Here is a 12,087-nt window from a genome sequence, read left to right on the forward strand (position 1 = left end):
ACATGCAGCTGGGGAGCCAGCAGTGAGGAGCTCCTCACTGGGCCATGGCTTTCAAACTGCCAGCTCCAGCAACAGCACCTTGAACTGCATTGCTTTCTGCTGCCTTCTCAGCCATCTGGGTAGCTGCTTCCTACTCTGCCTTGTCTCCAGGGAGAGATTTCATAACAAATCATTTAGAGGGCCTCAAAAGAAACACCTCCAAGGCAGCTTTGTGTAAACCTCAGCTTCTCGTGAGCTGGACAAGTTTCTGTCTTTGTATTGGAGCAATTTGGAGGACAGGATTTGGAGGTTAATCTCTTCAGGGCTCAGACAATGTGCCCATGTTCTTCTGGGCCAGCTCCACCTCCCTCTGCCAGTGCAACTTTTCAAAGCAATCTATTTCAGTTGCAAAGAGTAAAGCCATAGAATCATGGAGTTGTTTTGGCTGGAAAAGCTCTCTAAGATCATCCTGTCCAACCCAACCCCACCATGGCCACTAAACCATGGCCCCAGGTGCCATGGCCCCAGGTTTCTTGAACACCCCCAGGGATGGGGACTCCACCACCTCCCTGGGCAGCCATTGGAAGAAATCCCTGACCAGTCTTGCAGCAAAGACATTTTCCCTCCTCTCCAGCCTAACCCTCCCCTGGCACCATTTCAGGCCATTGTCTCTCCTCCTATCACCTGAGACTAGGGAGAAGAGCCCAACCCCTCCTCACTACAACCTCCTTTCAGGGAGCTGTAGAAAGCAAAGAGGTCTCCCCTCAGCCTTCACACTAAACACCTCCAGTCCCCTCAGCTGCTGCTCCCCAGCCCTGTTCTCCAGACCCTTCCCCAGCTTTGCTGTCCTTCTCTGGACCCCCTCCAGGCTTTCAATGCCCTCCTTGGAGTGAGTGGCTCAAAACTGATCCCAGGATCTGAGGTGTGGCCTCACCAGTGCCCAGTACAGGGGCAGGATCACTTTCCTACTCCTGCTGGCCATGCTATTGCTGGCACAGGTCAGGATGCTGGTGGCATTCCTGGCCACCTGGGCACACTGCTGGCTCATGCTCTTTGACATCCATCCCTCTGGCTTGGCGGTGGTGTGAGCTGTGCCATGACTCAGCAGCCATTCAGCAGCTGAGCTGGGGCAGGATTGCTTCTGAGGGGAGCTCTGAGCGCGGAGCATCTCGTGACAGCAGAGCGGTGATGTGTCAGGGAAGCAGAAAGTCACTGCAAAAAGAGGTGAGGAAGCTGTGAGATTGCTTCACCATGCCAAAGAGGAAATTCTCCTCAATCAGCAAATGTGCTTGTTGACAGCTGTGTAACATCTGCCATGCTCATGAAGGAGCTTCTCTGCCCAGTCATTTTCCTGTGGTGTAACTCAGGGCTTGCTTTGACGTTCTGAAGAACATTCATTGAGGGGCTGGAGTACCTCAACTCTCTGCTGTACCAAACTCCTCAAGAGCTGGCCTGACCTTTGGCCCAGACCAGAGCTTTGGGAATTCTTGTGCAAACACCTACCACACCAAGAGAGCAGGAGTGGGAGGAAGCTCAAGATGCAACAAGACTCAAACAAATGCCTCGTGCTCAGGAGCCACTGCTCAGTCACGTCCCTCCAGGCTGTGCTAGGCTGGCTCATACTTCAAGGGACATTATCAGGACGTTGTTGTAGGGAGAAAAAGGCAACACAAAGTCAGCTGAGCACCATTTATGCTGCCTCTGTCCTGGGGAGACAAGAACACCTTCTGCTGTTTGCAGTGGTGCTAAGAACATAGGCTGAGGGAGTTGGGGCTGTTCATCCTGGAGAAGAGAAGGCTCCAGAGAGACCTTAGAGTTGCCTTCCAGTAGCTGAAGGGGACCTACAGGCAGGCTGGGGAGAGACTGTTCAGAAGGGCCTGTGGAGGTAGGATGAGGGACAATGGTTTGAAACTGGAGCAGGGCAGAGTTAGGTTGGACATCAGGAACAAGCTCTGCACCATGAGGGTGGGGAAATACTGGAACAGGCTGCCCAGGAATGTGATTGAGTTCCCATCCCTGGAGATATTCAAGATCAGACTTGATGTGGCCCTGGGCAGCCTGACCTAGTTGGAGATGTCCCTGCTGCCTGCAGGGGGGTTGGACAAAATGACCTTTGAAGGTCCTTTCCAACCCAATGCAAACTCTGCCACTGTGTGGTTCTGTAATGTCCTACACCTGGAGCCAACAGACTGCTCTCTGATGAAGGCTGTGGTGAGGAGACAACTGAAATGATGGCTACCTGCTCCACACTGGCACTGTGCACAGACTCTGCTTAGAGTTCAGAGGAAGATCACTCAGGCTCATTCCAAAGGAATGAATGAGGGGCAATGGCCTTGAGCTGGTAGAGGGGAGATCGAGGTTGGAGATGAGGAAGAAATCCTTGCCAGTGAGGGTGGGGAGACACTGGCAGGGAGGCTGGGGATGTCCCCTCCCTGGAGGTGTTCAAGGCAAGGTTGGATGAGGCCTTGAGCAGCCTGGGCTGGTGGAAGATGTCCCTGCCCATGGCAGGGGGGGCTGGAAATAGATGATCCTTAAGGTCCCTCCCAACCCAACCCATGCTGAGATCCCATGAACTCTTTCCAGGATTCTGCCCTGGGTAATTAGCTGAGTTTCACAAACAGGATCAGCCCAACCTCCTGGCCAGACTTTTCCATCGGCAGGGAGGTACCCCTCCCTTTTCCATCAGACACAAGTTGGCCATTAGTTACTGGTGAGACATGGCTGAGGCATGGTGAAGGCCATAGGCAAGCTCTGCCCTTGCACTGCTGCCTCCTGGCAGTGGGGACAAGAAAGGGAGGTGGATCAGATGCTTTCTTTACAGCAGTGAGCATGAATCAGGAGAAGGAGTAACTTTAAGAGCACCTGTCTGTGATGAGGTTAGTGTGTCAGCAGGTCTGGCTGGTGACACAAAGCTGCTAGAGACAGTCAGCTGTGACCTTCTGAGCTTCATTTACACACAGGTTTGGTTCAGTTGTGGCCAGAGCACTTTCTTCTCTCATGAGTTTCGGTATGAAGAAGGCTTTTGCACGCCCTTCTGTTTCACAGCTGGTCCATTCTCTGCCTTCTGCAGCTACCTGTCAGCATCAGGAGCTCACCCACCACACTGGCCTGGCTCAGGCTCCCACCTGTCTGGCCCCAGTAACCTGAGTGCCTCCTGTACCCCTAAAGCTTCAAGGTCAGGCTTTTTGTCCCATGTGTCAGGTGTGGCTTTGGTTGATGTCCTGCTGGTGGCTGAGCTGCCCTCGAAGCGTGTCCTTAGATCCTCCTCACCCTCCCAGTTTCTATCCTTTGTTCCCTCAGTAAATATTTCTTTGCTGTAGAGGAGCCATCTGAAACCTAAAGCAGTGGTGCAGAAGGGGATAGATTTCAGTGAAACATTCCTGGGTTGTGAAGAGGAGATCTGCTCATGAGTCACTGCTGGAATGACTTGAAACCAAGGATGTTGCAGTGATCATTTTGAACTGGCCTGACTTGCTTTTCAGGGGAAAAAGTTGACATTGTTTCCTTATCGGAAGGACTGGCTTCTTGTAACTGGAGTGTGCACATTACATTTCCTTCTTTTTCAAGGGGCAAGCCAAGGAATCATTGCATTGTAACAGCATGGACAGGACAGAGCAGGAGCTGACTGTAAGTGAAACTATCCTGGCAGGGATGCCAAGCTGGAGAGTGAACTAAGGTGATCTTTGAGATGACAAGGATCACAGCAATCCCAGTGGGATACTCACTGTCTGAGAACAAAACCAAGCTGGGAGTCAGGACAGGTGAGCTCATAGCATCATTGAATTGTTTGGGCTGGAAAAGACCTCTGAGATCATTGAGTCCAGTCTTCAACCTAAGACCACCAAGGCCATTAAACCATGTCCCCAGGTGCCACAGCCACAAGTTTCTTGAACACCTCCAGAGGCAGCATCTGAATCAGTCCCAGCAAGAGCTTCACCAGGAGACAAAGTAGAGAGGTACAGAGACTCCCATCCCTGAACTTTGTCACCTGCAGCTCAGGTAAGCTGGCAGGTGCTGGCTTTGTCTCTGGGGAGACTGTGTGTCAGAAGCAAATGGCAGTTGCCCCATGCCATCAGGAAACAGCCCTTTGGGAATGCCATCCTTGGGAGCTCTTGGCTTGTAGCTTGGTTTTAAAAGGAAATGACATGACCCAGATGTGTCTCTGTCCTGCTCTGTCATTCCTCACTGCTCCCCAGTTGCAGTCGTGCTGCCATGCGCCTTGCACAGCTTTCATTTAGAATGGAATGGAATGGAATGGAATGGAATGGAATGGAATAGAATAGAATAGAATAGAATAGAATAGAATAGAATAGAATAGAATAGAATAGAATGGAATGGAATAGAATAGAATAGAATTAACCGGGTTGGAGAAGGCCTTGGAGATCATCCAGTCCAACCTCTCACCCAACACCATCTCATCAACTAAACCATGGCACCAAGTGGCCCATCCAGGCTCCTCCTAAACACCTCCAGGGATGGGGACTCCACCACCTCCCTGGGCAGCATATCCCAATGGCCAATCTCTCTTGCTGGGAAGAACTTTCTCCTAACATCCAGCTTGAACCTCCCCTGGCACAGCTTGAGACTGTGTCCTCTTGTTCACATTTGCATGTGTTGACAGGAACACAGACACCTGAGTGACCCTAACCTAGGGCAACCATGTGTCCTTTTCCCCCCTCACAGACCTCTGTGTGTCCATCACTGGTTTTTCCTACACTTAGCCCTCCCAAATTGAACAGGAAACCTGAGGCTTTTTCTGTGTTCCCAGGGGGAAGGATTTGTCCAGCTGTAGCAAACTGAGGCACTGAACCTGGGGGGGTGATGCACAGATAGCCTCTGCAGGTCACTGGAACTTGAGTGAGCAGATCCAGCTATGAATAACTGTGGAGAGCAGATCTGTTGAGTAGGAAATTGTCCCTCCTGCACCGTCAGGCTGTGCTGTGCTGGGGCAGTACATGTGAGTAAGGATGGTTCATGGCAGAGCTTACTTCTCCTTGGCTGACTGCTCACAGCATCTGAAGTGTCAGAGCCATTCCACAGTGCTTACTGCTGAGGAAATTCCAGAAGAAGCCTCCTGGGGTCTGAAGCACACAACTTGGTAGCCAGCTCTGAGATGAGGTCATGAAGAAGCTGAGATGCATTAAGCATAACAGAGCTTGATCCTCTGAGCCAGCACTTGCTCCACCAGGCCTGGCACAAGGGAGATGAGTGTCTCTGGGGGTATTTTGGAAGGCAGGACCTTGCCTGAGGCTAGGCTTTCAGGCCACCTCTAGCAATGTCTCTCATTTCAGCAGGTGATGCCTTCTAACTGCACAGAAAAGGCTTGGAGGATGTGTCCCAGAAACAAGCCTTAGGTCAGTTTTGAAGGTCACCTAGAAGCCATCTCCATGGGGTCAGAGGTTCTCCTTTACCTCTGCTCCTTGGTAGCAAGAAGAGCATGAGCAAACACTCCACTAGCTGCAAGGGCATGTGTTTGTACTGCTTGGGCATTACCACAGCAAATATAAATGGCTGCCTTTGGCATCTTCCCTCTGGGAACCACTTCTCTGTTTCTCACTTTCAAGGACAAGCTTATCTTTTAGAGAGAGCTGATGGAGTTCCTGCCCCACTGGCACCTCACTGGAACAGGCTGCAGGGAGGTTATGGATACCCCCTTCCCAGAGGTGTTCCAGGCCAGGTTGGATGAGCCCTTGAGCAGCCTGGGCTGGTGGGAGGTGTCCCTGCCCATGGTGAGGGCTTGGAACTGGATGAGCTTTAGGGTCTCTTCCAAATCAACCTGTTCTAGGATTCTATGGTTTTATCTCCCTGCTCACTGCAGGGGAGTGGCTAGAAGGCCTTTCAAGGTCCCTTCCAACCCAAAGCATTCTGTGATTCTGTCCCATGGTTTTCAGGTCAGGCTGAGCAGCTCAGGAGCAGTCAGGTGCATGTTTAATTTCAGGGTATTGGGAACCAAGAGGAAGCTTTTCCCTCCTGAGCTCACCCCTCAGAGAAGCAGTGAAAACCAGGCCCTCCCATCCTTGTACTTGAAGCCTGGTAGCAAGGATTTTCCTCATGCCTGGGAAAGGAGCTGTTTCCAATGAAACACTTCCCAAATGAGTGACATCTGCAAACATCTGGAGGGAAAGCAAACAGGAGGCTCCTGACCAAAAATGACCTCTTCACCCAGCTGGGAAATGAACTCCTCACCTGAACCTGCGCTACACCGCTCTCGCTCCAGCAACCACTCTTCACCCAAACCTCCACTACACCACTCTCAATCCAGCAAAGGCTTGCAGGTTTGCTGGAGCTGAGTCATTTTTCAGGGTATGCTTTGGATAGTTGTGGTCTTCTGACTGAAGTGATGACATCAGCTGAGAAAGCAGTGACACGAGACCGGTGACCACACGAGAATGGGAACACTCGCTGGAGCCTTCACCGCTTCTTTGAAGCCTTCTCTTGTGACACCTCCACTTTAATCCTCTGTGTAACTTTCCTTGGTGGTGTTGCAATGCAGGAGAAGTGAAGAAATCATTCTTGACTTAGCACCCTAGAAGATAAGCAAGCTGACCCCTCAAGGAATGCTTTCTTAAAGCACTCAGAGTGCTACACGCAGGCTCATTCTGAAGTGAACTCAGCTCCTTGGGTCCTGGCAAGGTGTCACACAATCACAAGTCCAACCTGTCACCACAGACCCCATGACTAAACCATGGCACCCAGTGCCAAGTCCAATCCCCTCCTGAACACCTCCAGGGCTGGTGATTCCTCTACAAAATGATTGCCCCCAGCAGAAGCTTCTAGAAGCTATTAACATTTGTGTTACTTTTTGCATAGAAACACCCCCCCCAAACCTCCCCTTTCTTGTGGTCAGGATAAACCATCCCTTCTTGCATCAAAATCCTGAGACAGCCTCATAACAAGTCCCAAACTGCCATGTGATGATCTCAGTGTCCTTCACAAACCCAAGAGGAGGTCCTGCCAGTGCCAGCACCTTGCCTGTGGGAGCAAAGCTGTTGGTGTGAAGCAGCAGCAGTGTGAAGCTGGGGGGTGCAGGGCTGTGTGGTGGTTGACCAGAGGGGCACATCGTTGTGTATTCTACAGGCTGCCCTCTCATCAGCTGTACACTTCATTTGCCACTCTGTCTTTTAAGTTGAAAACAGAACCTGCTTGTTCCAGGCAGTCTCTTTTCATGCAGAGTAAGAGACCTCAATGCTAGGGAGGGCTCTCCCCTGGCTCTCGTGGCACTTGGGTGTATTCTTTCTCTCTTCCACCTGTATTTTACTTGCAAGTCAGATACTCTTTTTCCTGGATGACACAGAGGGGGGGCTTTGAGACTTACCCTCCAAATGCAAAGTGTTGTCCAGGTCTCATTTCTTGGGGCCATGCTAAGGAAGGGTTCCCATGACATATGGGAAATAAAAAGCTTCCAGCTTCTGCAGAAGTAAGAGCAAGGAGCAAGCAGCTTCCCTGATGAGTTGATTCCAGTGGGAGGAATAGCCCAGAAAGTCTCAGAATGCCAGGAGGGAAGGGACCCCAGGGATCAGCTGATCCAACCTTTATAGGTAACAGTCTGGTTCAAATGAGCTGGCCCAGCACCCTGCCAAGCTGAGCCTTAAATTGGCCCAGTGGAGAGGACTCCACTGCTTCCCTTGGGAGATGATTCCAATGTCTGACTGTGCTCATGGGGAAACATTTTCATCTGGAGAAAAGCTTCCTTTCACTTCTGAGCTGCAAGACCTTCACAGTTTTTATTGCTGTGTGCTGGGTAGGTCCTGAGGCAGCTGAGGAGCCTGAAGCAAGCAGATGCATTCCCCCACAGCTGTCTCTCTGAGGTGCTGGCAGCTTCCAGTGAGTTGGCTGGCCAGGAAGTGCTCAGCCATGCTCTTGTTTGGGAGTTCAGAGTGGGAAAACACAGAGTGCTACTTAAACAATGAAGGGATAGACACAAACAAACAGCTGCCAAACCCTCAGCAGCCTGTGGTCTGCAGCAGGCTCCTGAGGACAGTAACCTCTGCAGGGCTCATGGCATTTGAGAGGGACAGAGACAACTGCAGCTGGCTGCATTTTCTGACCAGCTTTGGATGTCCCTGTCTCAGCAGATGAAATGAGATGCAGATGATCTTGGGCATGGCCTGAAAGCTGTCTGCTGTGTTGCAGAGCACTGAAAGCAGCTGGTTCCTCTTCTCTCTTCCAGATGCAAAACCTCAGGAGAACATCAGGAGAGGCTCAGGGATCTCCAGAATTGCACTGTTCAGTAAGTGCATGGAGTCTGTGTTTGTTCAACACCAGTGCTACCAGATGTGCTTCACTTCTCATCTTTTCACCTCAGAACCCCAAAAGCTCAGTTTTCAAAATGTTGTTGTTTTTTCCCCCCCAGTTTCCAAAATGCCTTCTCTCAGGTGTGCTAAACTTACCTGCTCACCTCTACAACTGCTTGCATCTTTGGAGGGCTTTGCTCGAGCAGAGGAGCCAGATCTGAGGGGTTTTCTAGGGATCAGATCTCAAAGCAGGATTTCCCCCAAGATTACAAAGCTTTGTTTTGGGGTGCCCAGTTGTCCCCTTTCACAGACACTGAGTTCATGTGCTCAGGTTTCTGGTCTCCAGGGCCAAGTGAACAAGCTCCTGTTCCTATTCCATTTCTTGTTCCTATTCCCTTCCTCAAAAAAACCCCAAAAGAGTTTCCCTTCCTTGCTCACTGCAGAGCCTGCAGTTTACCCACCGAGAGCTGCAGGTAACATCAGCAGGTTTTGAGCCAAGGGACAGAGCTAAATTCAGGCTTGGGGGGGGTGGGGGGGAATATATTTAGGAATCAAGAGGAAGTTGCACTGCAGTCAGATATTGCTTTGCTGAGATTGGTTTTGCCTGCAAAGAAACCACAAAGTGATGTTTTGCCTGGCTGCTAGCAGCAAAACATTTGTCTGCACTGTGTTTGGGGTTTGCAGACAGCAGCTAGCTCAGAGTGGCCTTGCTGCTCCTCAGTGCTTTTCTTGGCTGGACCTGCAGATGTCTTTATTGTAGAGTCACAGAATGGTTTGGCTTGGAAGGGACCTTTAAAGGTCACCTAGTGCAGCCCCAGTCCTGCTTCATTTCCATCTCCAACCTCCTGTTCCTGCTATGTGGGAAAGATGTTCTCCAGCCTGGTGCCCGGTCCTCTTCCATGCATGTCCAGGTTTCTTTGACTAGGAGCACAGAATCATAGAATCAACCAGGTTGGAAGGGACCTCCAAGATCATCCAGTCCAGCCTATCACCCAGCCCCATCCAATCAACCAGACCATGGCACTGAGTGCCTCATCCAGGCTTGTCTTGAAGATCTCCAAGGATGACGACTCCACCACCTCCCTTTGCAGCACATTCCAATGGCAAATCTCTCTCTCTGGGAAGAACTTGTTGCTGACATCCAGCCTGAACCTCCCCTGGCACAGCTTGAGACTGTGTCCTCTTGTTCTGTTGCTGGTTGCCTGGTCTCTTACCAACCCCCACCTGGCTACAACCTCCCTTCACATAGTTGTAGACAGCAAGAAGGTCTCCCCTGAGCCTCCTCTTCTCCAGGCTAAGCAACCCCAGCTCCCTCAGCCCCCTCAGCTCTGGCAGGGAATAATGAAAGTCCAGATCCTGTCCTGACAAGGATGCAGCTGGATCATTTGTGCAGCTCCAAGAGTTTGGGGGTGCCCTCCAAGCCATCATTTTAGATGGAGCTGTTGGGAATGGGTACTATCCAGCCTGCCCTCCAGCTCCTTGCATGTACAGTATCTGCCTCTCTAGGAATCCACACAAACTGTGGCTGCCACTAATTGTTGTCATCACTGGAAGGGTTCTCAAGCATTGGAACAGGCTGCCCAGGGCAGTGGTGGAGTCACCATTCCTGGAGGGGTGTAAGCTGCCTGTGGACCTGAAGCCTAAGGGCAGGGTTTAGTGGTGACCTTGCAGTGCTGGGTGGAAGGCTGGGCTGGATGATCTTGAAGGTCTGCTCCAGAGACATCTGTGACCCTGTTCTCATTAGTAAAAATAATTAGCTGTAGGTAATGCAAAAAGCAATTTCCCACTGTGGTTGCCAGCAATGGAGCTCTTGGGCTGATCTTCTGAGGTGGCAGCACTCTTGTTTGGCCTTTGCACACAGAAGCAAGACTCCAGCTTGCTGGCCCAGGAGTTTCCATGGCAGTCTGTGCAACTTCCCAAGGCTCCATTTCCTGCAGAGCAGCTTGGAGCATCCTGCTGTAAACAACAATCAAGAGCAATGCTTGGAAGGAGTCTGCATTGGCCAGCCAGAACCAGGGATCAATTTTCCTGGGATTTTCCCTGTGCTGTGTGAGAACAACCCAAGAAATGCAATCATACCCAGAGTGGGAAGCAATCCAGAGGCAAAAGCAAGTATAGCATGGATAATGTATGTGTCACCTGACACACAACCAGGATGTTTGTCTTAGCCAACACTCAGCAGAGAGGAGGGGAGGCCACCAAGCTGTGTTTGTGTTCTCTGCTCTCAGGGAGAGGTACAAGTATTTTTCAGGGACTTTCCAGAATTTCTTCCAGTGACTTCCTCTATCTGCAGCATTTATCCATTGGAGAGAAGTCTGCCTTTGGGTGTCACAACCATGCCAAACCAAAACTGGAGGGATCAAAATCCAGTTTGGAAAGGCTCCCAGAACGACCACCAGGCAGGGGAGGGGTAAGGGAACGGCACCAGGGTGGTGCTTGGCTGCTGCTGCTGTCCTCCTGAACTGAAACTGTTGGTGAAAGTGGTTTGGAAGGAAGGTGAAGGAAGGGATGAAGAAAATAACTGAGGGCAGAGAGGACATGTGAAGACCTCTGCCAGGTTTCATTGTGAGGAGAGCAGGAGAGAAACGAGTGGAGGGTGATGAATGCCTGTGGCAGGTGTGACATGGAATGGCCTTCTGACACAGCTGTAGGAGCTGAGTTTAGGGGCTCAATGAAGTGGCCCAGGGGAGCAGAAACTTGAGCTTGGGAAAAGGAGAAGATGGAGAAGAGCACATGGTTAGCTGCAGTGAAATCTCAAGGTGCCTCATTTCACTGTGGTGCAAACCTCCTGGCTCACTCCCTGCCTGCACAGCTTGGTGGGACCTCACAGAGACAGGCACACACACAAAGAGCTGCTCAGGAGCCTGCAGGACTTCAGAGGAGGCTGTTTTCTCTTGTGGCTTCTCCCTGGCCTGCTAACTGGAGTGCCACAGGGCACACTGTTTACAGTGCAGGTGGCTGAATGCCTCACTGGTGCCAAAATTATCTGGGTCAAGGAGAGGGCTGACATCAATTTTGCTGCAAAAGGTCTTCAGGAAGAAGCAAGCCAAAGGCAGGTCTCATCTGATGATCACAAAGTTACCTGGCAGAAACCCTTCTGCTTGCTTAAGGGTGAAATAAACAAGACCAGACTAGCTGAGGCTCCAGCAGCAGGCTCCAAACCTGTGCCCACTCTCTCATTCTCAGTCCTCTCCCTAAAGATGCTTGAGACCTAGGACCCCTGCTTCTTTCTTGGTTAGGCTTTATCTTTGCATCTGCTTTTTGGTTTTGGTGAGATTTGAAAGGTTCTTTCCTGAAAAGGTTCAAAAATTCACAGAATGGTTTAGGTTGGAAGGGACCTTAAAGCTCATCCAGTTCCAACCCCCTGCCATGGGCAGGGACACCTCCCACCAGCCCAGGCTGCTCAAAGCCTCATCCAGCCTGGCCTTGAATACCTCCAGGGAGGAGACATCCACAGCTTCCCTGGGCAACCTGTTCAGTGTCTCCCCACCCTCAGTGTCAAGAATTTCTTCTTACTCTCCCATCTCAATCTGCCCTCTGCCAGCTCATGGCCATTGCCCCTCACCCTGGCACTGCAAACCCTGGGTAAAAGTCCCTCCCCAGCTCTTTTTGTAGCCCCTTCCACATAAAGTCACTGTAAGAAGAAGCACCCCAGTTTGCCTGCCAGAATCCTGCCTTGGGCATCTCTCCCAGTGGGGCTGAGCACCAGTGGCCATGCCTGGTGTGGGGCAGCAGGCAGGCATGGTGTGCTCAGCCCTCTGCATCACAGGAATGGGAGCAGGAAGCAGTTGCTACAGAAGGGCAAATGACTGATATTTGGTACCCACAGTCAAGGTCACACATTGCCACTGTGATGGTCAGCAGAAGCCTTTTG

Source organism: Melanerpes formicivorus, unplaced genomic scaffold, assembly GCF_026170545.1.
Source record: "Melanerpes formicivorus ecotype bairdi unplaced genomic scaffold, bMelFor1.0.p_v2 SCAF_92, whole genome shotgun sequence".
Taxonomy (NCBI): Eukaryota; Metazoa; Chordata; class Aves; order Piciformes; family Picidae; genus Melanerpes; species Melanerpes formicivorus.